The 12,170-nt window shown below is 38.3% G+C and overlaps 1 pseudogene; it reads right to left on the bottom strand.

The window, feature by feature from the left end:
- Positions 1 to 3,571: 3,571 nt before the first annotated feature.
- LOC149260027 (LEAF RUST 10 DISEASE-RESISTANCE LOCUS RECEPTOR-LIKE PROTEIN KINASE-like 1.4 pseudogene) lies at positions 3,572 to 3,994 on the bottom strand (annotated as a pseudogene).
- Between the last annotated feature and the right edge of the window lie 8,176 nt (positions 3,995 to 12,170).

Raw genomic sequence — 12,170 nt, 5'->3', positions numbered from 1 at the left:
ATGAGATGTAACACCAAGAGTTTATGGGCCCTGTTGGGGTGAGTTGGACAGCCAACTTCCCGGGGTCGCGACTTGGTCATATTATCTCTGTTTGACACGCATGATAGCTCGTTGGAAAGATCTCTCCGAGGACTATTATAGAAAAGATGATTTTAGATAGAAAATTGCTAGTGGTAGATTTCCAAAAAAATGTCATTTAGGGCCTCAAAACAGCTTCGAAAGTTTAGGACCCGAAAACTACTAAAAATAGTAAACTGTGCTAAAATTAAGGAAACTGAAAAACTAAAAGAAGAAATGGTGGGGTCCAAGTGGAATTGGCGGGTGGCCACCAATATCCACCTAGATCATTCTTACGAGTTTTGCAAGAGTTCTAGGAATTTTATTAAGCATTCCAGAGTTGGTTCCCATCCTTAAACCATCACAGGTTGAGACCTCCCTTTTCAGGTTGAGGTTCTCCCTTTTTATGTGGGGAGAGACCTCCATTTCAAGTTTGAAGGTTTCCCTCTTCAAAACATTAAGAGCACTTCCTCTAGTAGAAGACTTCAGCTTCATACCAGATTTGGTGGAGTTCCGGGAACTGCACTAAGCATTCCACTGTTGGTGGTTATCCTTAAACCACCCCCTTATGCCAGCATTTTAGAGAGCACATTCAACCTAGTGACGCCATGCATTTTTTCACATTTTTTATTACAACTCTCTTCTTGGACTCATACATACCCCTTGGGATTAAGGGGAGGAGATGTTGGATACCTAATCCTCTATGGGCTGGTGTGTAATGTGAATAGTCACCGGAGTCCAAGAGACCACTTGGAATATGAATCCAAGGGTCACACCATATACTATAAATATATATCATGTCAATAATATATGCAATTGAATGCCTATCTTTCTATTTCATTATTTACATTCCATGTGAGTTTAACAAAGATTAATTAGGAAAAGGATTAAAGTAACCAATTCCAATAGGGGGGCGCTTATCGGCGTAATTATATTTTTAACTAAATTATGATAACTTGAAAATATTAAACTTTTTTAGAAGCTATGAAAGACCTACAATGACCTTGACCATAACATTTGTGAGGCCTTGATGTACCATAGGGACAATAGCAAAGAAAATTTGTTGACTCGTTAAAAACGCAAAAGCATTGACTCAACAAACAAGCCTGATAATTTTGATCTTTGTATGAGTGGACATGCCATGTTATCCAAAAACCCTGCCTTATGAATGTCTGGTTACTAATGGACTGTTTGAACTCCACAACTTCCTTCTTAACTAGTAGATGAAGATGCCTTTTACAGATAAATGTAGAACCAAAGTTTGCCACATAACTCAAGCATCTTTAATGTATAAGTCTTCTCAAAGGGATTAATTTGATGGTAGTTCGTCAAAATGCCAAATCTTATGAATGGATTATGAGATTGCACAAAGTTTTTGGTGCATTTCTGTGCAATTACCTTTTATGTTGTAGTTAATTGTTAGTGTATAATGAATGGATCATATTTTCTATTGTATTTTCATGTTGAAATTAATTTTGCATGTATACTATGAAGGCTTATCGAGTAATGATTTCTATGTCTAAACCACATATTAGAGGTTAACCATGATATGTATTTCTTCATACTTTATATGCATGGAATACCTCAAGCAATGAAGAATGTCTTTCTCTATGGTTAGTATCTTAGAAAAAGTTCTCAACATAGGTCCTTTCCCCTCATTGTGGCTTGGGGAATATTGCTAGAAAGAAACAATGCAATGTTTGAGGACAAAACCATTTCTACAATTAAGATTGTTTTTCAAAGCCGAACTAAGATTGTTTTGCAAAGTCTATCCATTGCATAAAATGCTTCTAGCAAGGAACTTGCTCCTAGGATTGTCTTTCAAAGCCTAGCCATTGCATAAAATTTTCCTAGAAAGGAACTTGATCTCAAATTATTGTTTCAAATTTCTATCTCACATGGAATTTCCTCTATCCATGTCTATGGGCCCATTCTCAAAATGATATAAATTGGGTAAAGGGAGTAGCTAGAATTTGCAGTTATACTCTGAATCTAATTCTTGAGGAAATACAAAAACAAATTCTCACCTCTATTGATGTCTATGGGGAATTTCAAAAAATCATAAATTGGGTAAAATGATTTGCTAGAATTGACAGTTATACTCTTAGTCTAATTTTTGAGAAAATACAACAACAAATTCTTCACTTTACTCAAAACTCTTTTAATCACAATTACATGAACATGATCTAGACTAAGACGCATTTGGAATCACAAAAATTTAAAAAAACCATCCACAAAAATATTTTGCTGACCAAGACACATTTGAAGTCACAAAAATTGAAAAAGACTAAAAACAAAAATATTTTTGTGAACATTGGTTCTAAGTAAATTCTACATTATATAGATATTTATTAATGTTTCTCCTTACACTTTTGCCTTTTGCAAATGATATTTCTGATCAATACTTTTGCCTTTTGCAAATGATATTTCTGATCAATACGAAACTATCTCTTATTGATATATAAAAAAGCTCTTAATATATAGCTTTTGTAAAAAGTGAACACTTACCATCTTCCTACACCTCAGGAGAAAGACTTTTTATCAAACATTAAATTTTTTACGAGGCTCAAAGCCAATAAAATGTCCTGAAGAATCTATAGTTTTTAACATTGTTTTAAATAAATAAAATTATATATATTTTTTTCTTTGAAAAGAAAAGTTCATAATGGAAAAACAAAAATGTTAAACATTTAATTTAAGTTACATCTATGTAAAATAAATAAAATTAATAGTTTCATATTATTTTATCAATCCCAAAATAGGAAACATATTTTAAATATTAATTTTTTTCAATTTTCCAGATATTAAATTTAAATATAAAATTTTCATATCAATGAAAAAATTAAATCAAATTCAAAAATAAAAAAAGAATTGAACGATATTTTATTACAAATATGATGAAGATAATTTACCTTTTTTATTATAAAAAATATCTTCTCCAAATTTATTTCTACAAATTAAAATTCAAAACCCTTTGGAAAAACAAACAAACCAACCATCCATCACTGCACAGCACAAAATAGAAACAATAATGAAGTATATTTGTTCATAACATACTAATATATACTAATATCAGATTAACAAGTATATTGGTTCATAACATACTAATATCAGAAAAACAAGGTTGGAAATATTACAAATAATGGCCTAAAATTCGAAGTGCTCTTCGTTCGAGCTAAATAGGTTAGTGGACGTATTTACATATTTCCTTTGGATAAAAACCATACAAAGATGTATTTTCTGTAAACCGACCAGTGAAACAAGTATACTGACACAAACAAACTCCTTTGCGGAGATTTTACTGATACTGGTAAACAAAAACCATGAAGCTGCATAGGTCCAAAGTTGTACAAGCTGGATATCATCACATAATGGATGGAAGGTATGGTCGTCCTTGGTGTACTGCTTCTCAGATATAACGCAGAAATTTATACACTACTGTTTGGAGTAGAGCTTATGCTAGGCCACTTGTACTGTACAGATATGGGAGATACTGCTTTTGTAGTTGCCTGTTTCATGTCAGCAAATGATTCCGACTGTTACTTGCAGGTGTTAAGGTGAGCCACGAATATTGTCTGATTTGCTCCAGCTGAGCAACAACTTCCTTCATGACTCGTTTGTCATCCCTCTCTGACACTAGACATCTGAACGCCAATTCTGAAACTGCAGCTACCGCGACCTTCAATTTTGGATTCATTTCAATCTCCAGCTGCTCATCCACTATTTGATGCAAAAACCCCTCTTGGATTTTTGTTACCGCCATGTTTGCAAGGTTGACTTCTCCTTTCTTCCAATTTATGTCCACTGCTATTTTGCCAGAAATTATCTCCAACAAAACAACCCCGAAGCTGTAGGCATCAGATTTCTCGTTCAGTTGATAACACTGACGGTATTGTGGGTCAACATAGCCGGGTGCCTTGTGGAGCAGTGGTGACATGTGTGGCATCATCAGGCATAAGTTTGCAAAGCCCAAAATCTGCTGCCTTTCACATTGAAATCCTCGTCCAAGAGAATATTAGAGGATTTCACATCTCTGTGGAATAAAGGCGGATCATGGCCTGGGCAGTTTGTATAGAAATGTTCAAACGAGTGTCCCATGCTAATCCCTTGGGGCCTCTGCGCTAGCCATGAAGACGATCTGCCAAGGTTCCATTTGAGACAAATTCGTATACGAGCACAAGCTCTGGACTGTCTTCATAGGCCCAGCCATAGAGACGAACTACACGTGGATGATTCAAGCTGGAAAATGTCGTCACCTTATTGATGAACTGTTGGACTCTTCTAGCATTGTCTTGATAAAGTCTCTTTACGGCCACACTTCGTCCGACCCCGAGTTTTCCAAAATAGACCGACCCGAACCCTCCATCCCCAACTTCATTCTTTTTATGGAAGCAATTTGTAGCCTGACAAAGGTTTTGGTGAGAGAATATGGGAAAATACGTATATGAAGCTCACTGACTCCATTTTCTTCCGTGAGTCCATTTTCTTCAATGTCTTTCTCCTTGTGTTTGCTGAAACCACTAGTAAAATCCGTCCTAAGACTTTTTCTCCTCTTCACATAAAACATCATGAACAATAGTATTACTTCTACGGTTGTGAGCAGAGCCCCTCCAATGGAACAACCTGCAATTGAATAAAGAGATTGATAGCAATCCCCAAAGAAAATATTATTGGACTGAATAACCTGCAATTGAATAAAGAGATTGATAGCAATCCCCAAAGAAAATATTATTGCACTGAGTGGTTCATGAAACTAGAAAAACCACACAAAATAACTGATTTGGAAACTAAAAGAATGACACAAGTAAACACAGGATTATATGTGGTAAAACCTTGACAATGTGTCAAGGAAACATTCACGGAGCAAAGGATTAGATTCTTTATTAAATCAACAATGATTCTTCATGATTACAACAGTTCGGGCATTTATCAATTTTTTAAGAGTCTCCTCTGTTACATAACTGTTGTTTCGGTATAAAACTAACTTGGCAGTAACTAATACATTTTCTTTACACATGTTTACATAATTCGTTGTCAAATTTCAACAAACTCCACCTTGACAACAATTTTCCTAATCCCTTGCCCATGCCCATTCATCATTTCTTTTGCAACCCAAGAGAAACCAAACACCATCGCAGCCTCTCTACTGTAACTGGGTTCGTGAATATGTTTGCACAATTCTTTCATGTATGGACCTTCTTGAGAGCTATTTTTCCACCATCCATCAAATGTCTCAGAAAATGATACCTTACATCAATGTGCTTGGTCTTGCTATGATAAGCTGGATTTGTAGCCAAATGAATAGCACTCTGACTGTCACAGAATACATTCACTCTCTCCTGCGTCTTTCCAATCTCATCAAGTAGACTCTTTAACCAAATTGCTTCTTTACTGACATTTGAAGCAGCTATATACTCCGCTTCGGTAGTGGAAAACACAACTGTTTCTTAAAGCTTTGACATCCAACTAATTGCTCCACCTGCAAGAGTAAAGACATAACTTGTGGTAGATCTCATTTTGTCCAAATCACTTGCATAATCAACATCCACATATCTGCAGACTGTTGACCTAGGTTGTCATTGATGTCAATATGGCAATATTCTAGATACTAGAGGATGACATGAAGCCAAGGGGATGCAAAGCAGATTTATGAAGAGATAGGAGCAAGGCCATCAGGATAGCCAAGCCATAAGCAAAGAGGAGTTACCTAAGGAGGCATATCAAAGCATATTACAGGATATCAGAGCAAGAGATGCATTCATATATGCAAGGAGGTCCTTGAAAGACACTACCAAGCCAGAGGAGCCACATTGGACTAAGACGAGCTACAGGAGGAACCATATAGCAAGGAGGCATATCAGAGTCATCAGGAGCCATCAAAGGAGAAATGGATGCGTTTAATAGCAAATAGACGACACAGAGAGCTAATAGAGCGCGAAGCACCACCATCGAAACCATAGAGGAAGCAGACAGAGCTAGAGGAGCACACAAGAGGAGCCAAGCGGAGCCAAGTGGAGCAAATAGAGTGCTGTAAGACTATCCACAACATAAACATGCATATGGCGGCAAATACCTGTATATGCATTTAACGCAAACAGAGCTATCGGAGGCGAAAGACATAGACTTATATGCAAATACACTGACGGAGTGAAAAAGGCAGAGTTTATATTGTATGAGTAGAATACATTATCGAAGGAGAAAACCCATATACATATGCTTTAACACTATCGGTGGGCACATATTACAAAGTTGGAGAAAAGTTGCTGAAACACCAATTTCTCCGTTGCTGAAACACCGATACTTGTAAAAAAGTTGCCGATACACCAGTTTCAGCGTTGCTGAAACACCAATTTCGGCGTTGCTGAAACACCTCCGCGACGACATTATATTTCGGCATTGCTGAAACACCTCTGTGACGACATTATATTTTCAGCACATCGTAAACATGAGGAAGCTTAAGCGAATGGAGGAGGGAAGCCAGAAGGTCGAGCGAGTGTTGAGGAAGCTGAAGCTCAAGCAAGCGAGGAGGAAGCCAAAGAAACACTGAGTAAGCGGAAACGAATAGACAAAGGCATGAGAATGTATAAAACAGTAAAAACAGAGAGATGTTGCTGCTGCTGCTGTTGTTGCTGCTACTGTTGCTGCTGTTGCTGTTGCTACTGCTATTGCTGCTATTGCTGCTGCTGCTGTTGCTTCTGCTACTGTTGCTACTGTTGTTGTTGCTGCTGTTCTTGCTGTTGCTGCTGCTACTATTGCTGTTGTTGCTGCTGTTGCTGCTGTTGTTGTTGTTGTTGCTGTTGTTGTTCCTGCTGCTTTTGTTGCTGCTGCAGCTGCTGTTGTTGTAGCGGTTGGTGTTGTGAAGAACCAGAATGTATGGTAGCAGATGTAGCAGAGGTGGTTAAGCATTGTATGAAGTTGCTGGTGAACGTTGGTAAAGGCTGCTGCAGCTGTTGAACGTTGTCGACGCTAGAGGAAATAGAGGCCGTGTGAGGGTCCAATAGAACAGAAAGAGGGTGCAGCAGAATAGAAAGAGGTATGAAGGACCAACAGGACAGTAGGCAGTGGAAGGGGAGAAACAGCCAGTAGAGAAACAGTCATGCTAAATCATTCACTGTGACAATGAGAACATAAGCTTGAACATAAAATTGTTCTTTATACAAAGTTTAGTGCAGCTAACAGTAGACTGACTAAAGCTGTGTGAAGACATTATCAGAGAGCACAAAGACTATTGGAGACTCTGTGTGGACAGTATGGAGAGTTGTAAAGACTTCTCCATAAGAAGATTGGTTGTCATTGATGTTGTAGCATGGAGACTATAGTGAAGCTGTAAACAGATAGAACTTGGTAGAGAAGAGTTCTGAGAGCAGAATATTATTACCAAAAGTGTCTTGACAAGATTGGGTTGGAGTCCTTGGGGATGGTGCTTCAAAAGTGAGAAGGATTGGAGTTCTTGGGCTGGTGCCTCAGAAGTAAGTAGGATTGGTGTCCTTGGGGTTGATGCCTCAGAAATAGGAAGAATTGAAGTCCTTGGGAGTTTGTTATCCTAAGTCCAAGATTGGTGTCTTGGTGAAATAGAGTTGGTGCTCTGAAGGTTGGAGCCTCACCAAAGTCCAAGTTGGAGCTTGGCAATTGATTGTAACCATCTATATATTGTATCTATTTTACTGCACAGTTTATATTAATAAAATCATTTATTCTTGCTGTTCATCTTGTGTTCTGAATATATATGTTTTAACTGGTAAAACAATAGTGGGAAAAAGAAATACTGATTCACCCCCTTCTCAGTATTTCCAACAATTGGTATCAAAGCAGGTTCCTTCATTCAAAGCTTAACAGCGTGAAGGTCGACATTTAGAACACAAATGGCGAAGTCAAGGAAGAAAGTCTCCAATCCTCCTAAGGATGTGTCTCCCTCTACTACTAAAATAGACAATCAATTTGATGAGGCTCCAAGGCTCAATAGGAACTTTAATATATGGGAAGCAAGAATGAGGAATTTCTTACAAACTCAAGGGATTGAAATTTGGAAATCAGTGATTAGTGATAGCAGGATGGATAGAGAATCCAAGGAGTACAATGCAAAAGCAGCAAAGGCAATCTTGAATGGGCTACCTGATTCTGTAAAGAACAATCTAGGAAAATATTCATCAGCAAAAGATATATGGGACAAACTTCATGACCTTCACTCAAACGGAGCACTGACCATAACCATCAATCAAGAAGGAGATCCTGAACCCGTCATAGAAGCTGAAAATGAGAATGATGACATCAAGGCTAAAACAGACTTAGAAGATGAAGAGAATGAAAAAGATTTTGTAGAAGAACTCCTTGCTCAACTTATGACTGCCATGGAAGAGATTAACAATTTGAAAAAGGAAAATGAGGCACTTAAGAAGACATCTCCAGTTGGTGACCAAGATCAAACAAGGAAGAAAGTTGACCTCATCAACCATCAAGTACAAGAAAGGGATGAAGAGCTTGCCAAGCTTAAGAAGGAATATCATCAAAGCAAAAGAACGCATCATGAAGAAGTCATATCCATGACAAATCAATTGGATAAAGTAAAGAAGAAGGAAGATATCTTGTCAAGCCAACTTGAACAAAGGCACAAGAGCTTGAGCAAACTTGAAGAAGATATTGGTCAGTACAAGGTAGAGGTCTCCTCCCTTAAGTCTCTATTACAAGAAGCCAGGAAACAGGCACAAGGAGCTGAGAAGAAAATGGAGAGCAGTCAAGAAAAGAATGAAGAAATCTTCAAATTGAAGTTAGATATCATCTCCCTTAAAATAGAAGCAGATGAAGCTACTCGTATCAAGGAAGAAACTGAGTAAAAAATTGCTAAGAAGAATATTGAGTGTGAAAGATTGGAAGAAGAGGTTGTCTTGCTCAAAACAAAGGTTGCAGGGATGAACAAAATCTTGAAGAGCTCTCAAGCCTTGGATGACATGCTCAGTTATCACAAATGTCCATCTGATAAATCAGGTCTCGGATATGTAGGTGAATCCTCAAACAAGAATGAAAATGCTTTAAACAAAAGAGATGTGAAAAAGCCAGAAAGAAATGGTGATGCTCCCAGCTCCAGCAAAGGCAAGGAGAAAAATCAAAGCTACAATAGAACAAATCCTGATCCAAGAAGAAAACCAGCTCCAAGAAGAAATGTAGATGATGTCAAAGATGTGAGAGGCAATGGTTATCATCAAAGGATATCAAGGCAGAAAGGCTTCAGAAGTACATCAAGGAAATCTCCATCTCCCAGGTACCAAAGTTCATTTTTTGGTTATTGTTATTCTTGTACAAACTTTGGTCACATGGCAAAAGACTGTAAAGCATATCATAAAGATAGATGTTATGGTCCCCAACCATCTCATAGAGATAGATGTTATAGTCCCCAACAATCTACAAGAAACAATTTTGCAAGAAGAAATCATGAATTCTTATTCATGTACAATGTAGAATGCTCTAAGTGTCATAACATTGGTCATATGGCACGTGATTGTAACTTAACATGGGCTCTTACACAAGCTAGAACCATGCAAAAGAAGAAAGTTACACAAGTATGGAGAAGGAAGGAAATACAATCCGAAAGTCCCTTGAGCTCTCTAGCCAACAACATATGTTATTGGCCTAAATTTTGACAATCTAAGCATTTTATGAGAAGACTCTGCCAAAAGAGATGATGCATACAGTTAGGGGGAGCCTGTGATTCTTGATCATTATTGCTGAAGCTATTAGTGAAAGGGTCCTTATGAAATCCTTGCTGAACTATAGTAACAGTCATTCCTTGATAAAGATCATTTCTCAGGAATACTCCATTGAAGAACATGATTTTGTAATAGGGCAAATAATTATGGTGCTGATATTACAAATGTTGAATGTATTGACTCGGGAATTTAATGTGAGAACAGAGAAATTCTGGACACTGATAGAGGTAGTCTTCAAACAAACAGATATATCTGGAATGGAGTTTGAAGTAAGAGCAGCTGGCAGCATATAACAAACTGAAGCATTGCAAAAAGATGCAGATCTGCAATTGTATTTAAAAGACAGTCACAGATTGGATATCTAAATCTGCTAAGAGGAAATAACTAGCTGAGATATGTACAAAAACACAAGGAAAGGATAGTAGTGAGTTAAGAAGAAGCACAGAGACACAAATAAATTCAGATCTAAAGAAAGACAGGATGAAAGACAATCTCAGCAGTAGTCTCTCTTGATTCAGACTGTGAAGGTCTCTCAATTCTGCTTATGAAGACAACAATATGGATTGAAGCATAAAAAGCCTGGACTTGGACACTTGGTGTATGGCCGTTTGCAATCTAAATGAAAGCATTAAAGTAGAGCATTCTTAAGCATTGTTGAAGCCATGATAAAGCAGTTCTGAGACATGAAGAGGGAATAATGTGCTAATTGATGATAAAATATGAATTCTTCTATCTTGAGTAAAAAGAAGAAGAGCACTATGACAGGGAGAGTCACAGACCCATGAAGATCTACCATTCAGGAAGAACAGAAGCAGTTTGATCACGGGAGTCCCAGAGCACTCCTTTGCCATTGATGTCAAAGGGGGAGAGAAGAAGAATATTGCCATCAATAGCAAAGGGGGAGATTGTTGACCTAGGTTGTCATTGATGTCAATATGGCAATATTCTGGACACTAGAGGATGACATGAAGCCAAGGGGATGCAAAGCAGATTTATGAAGAGATAGGAGCAAGGCCATCAGGATAGCCAAGCCATAAGCAAAGAGGAGTTACCTAAGGAGGCATATCAAAGAATATTAAAGGATATCAGAGCAAGAGAGGCATTCATATATGCAAGGAGGTCCTTGAAAGACACTGCCAAGCCAGAGGAGCCACATTGGACTAAGACGAGCTGCAGGAGGAACCATATAGCAAGGAGGCATATCAGAGTCATCAGGAGCCATCAGAGGAGAAATGGATGCATTTAATAGCAAACAGAGGACACAGAGAGCTAACAGAGCACGAAGCACCACCATTGGAGCCATAGAGGAAGCAGACAGAGCTAGAGGAGCCAAGGGGAGCCAAGTGGAGCACACATAGTGCTGTAACACTATCCACAGCATAAACATGCATATGGGAGCAAAGACCTGTATATGCATTTAACGCAAACAGAGCTATCGAAGGCGAAAGACTTAGACTTATATGAAAATACACTGACGAAGTGAAAAAGGCAGAGTTTATATTGTATGAGAAGAATACATTATCGAAGGAGAAAACCCATATACATATGCTTTAACACTATTGGCAGGCACATATTACAAAGTTGAAGAAAAGTTGCTAAAACACCAATTTCTCCGTTGCTGAAACACCGATACTTGTAAAAAGTTGCCGATACACCAGTTTCAGCGTTGCTGAAACACCAATTTCGGCGTTGCTGAAACACCTCCATGACGACATTATATTTCGACGTTGCTAAAACACCTCTGTGACGACATTATATTTTCAGCACATCATAAACATGAGGAAGCTGAAGCGAATGGAGGAGGGAAGCCATAAGGTCGAGCGAGTGTTGAGGAAACTGAAGCTCAAGTGAGTGAAGAGGAAGCCAAAGAGCCATTGAGTAAGCGAAAATGAATAGACAAAGGCATGAGAATGTATAAAACAGTAAAAACAAAGAGCTATTGTTGCTGCTGCTATTGCTGCTGCTACTGTTGCTGCTGTTGTTGTTGTTGTTGCTACTATTGCTACTGCTGCTGTTGCTGCTGCTGTTGTTGTTGCTGTTGCTGCTACTGTTGTTGCTGTTGTTGCTACTGTTGCTGCTGCTGCTGTTGTTGTTGTTACTGATGTTGCTATTGTTGCTGTTGTTGCTATTGCAGCTGTTGTTGTTGTAGCGGTTGGTGTTGTGAAGAACCAGAATGTATGGTTGCAGATGCAGCAGAGGTGGTTAAGCATTGTATGAAGTTGCTAGTGAATGCTGGTGAAGGCTGCTGCAGCTGTTGAACGTTGTTGAAATACGCTGGAGGAAATAGAGGTCGTGTGAGGGTCCAACAGAACAGAAATAGGGTGCAACAGAATAGAAAGAGGGATGAAGGACCAACAGGATACTAGGCAGTCGAAGGGGAGAAACAGCCAGCAGAGAAACAGTCATGATGAA

The sequence above is a fragment of the Pinus tabuliformis genome, chromosome 6, assembly GCF_031772625.1.
Source record: "Pinus tabuliformis cultivar Carrire ecotype Pingquan chromosome 6, CPIR1, whole genome shotgun sequence".
Lineage (NCBI taxonomy): Eukaryota > Viridiplantae > Streptophyta > Pinopsida > Pinales > Pinaceae > Pinus > Pinus tabuliformis.
This window is presented reverse-complemented; position numbering and strand designations above follow the sequence as displayed.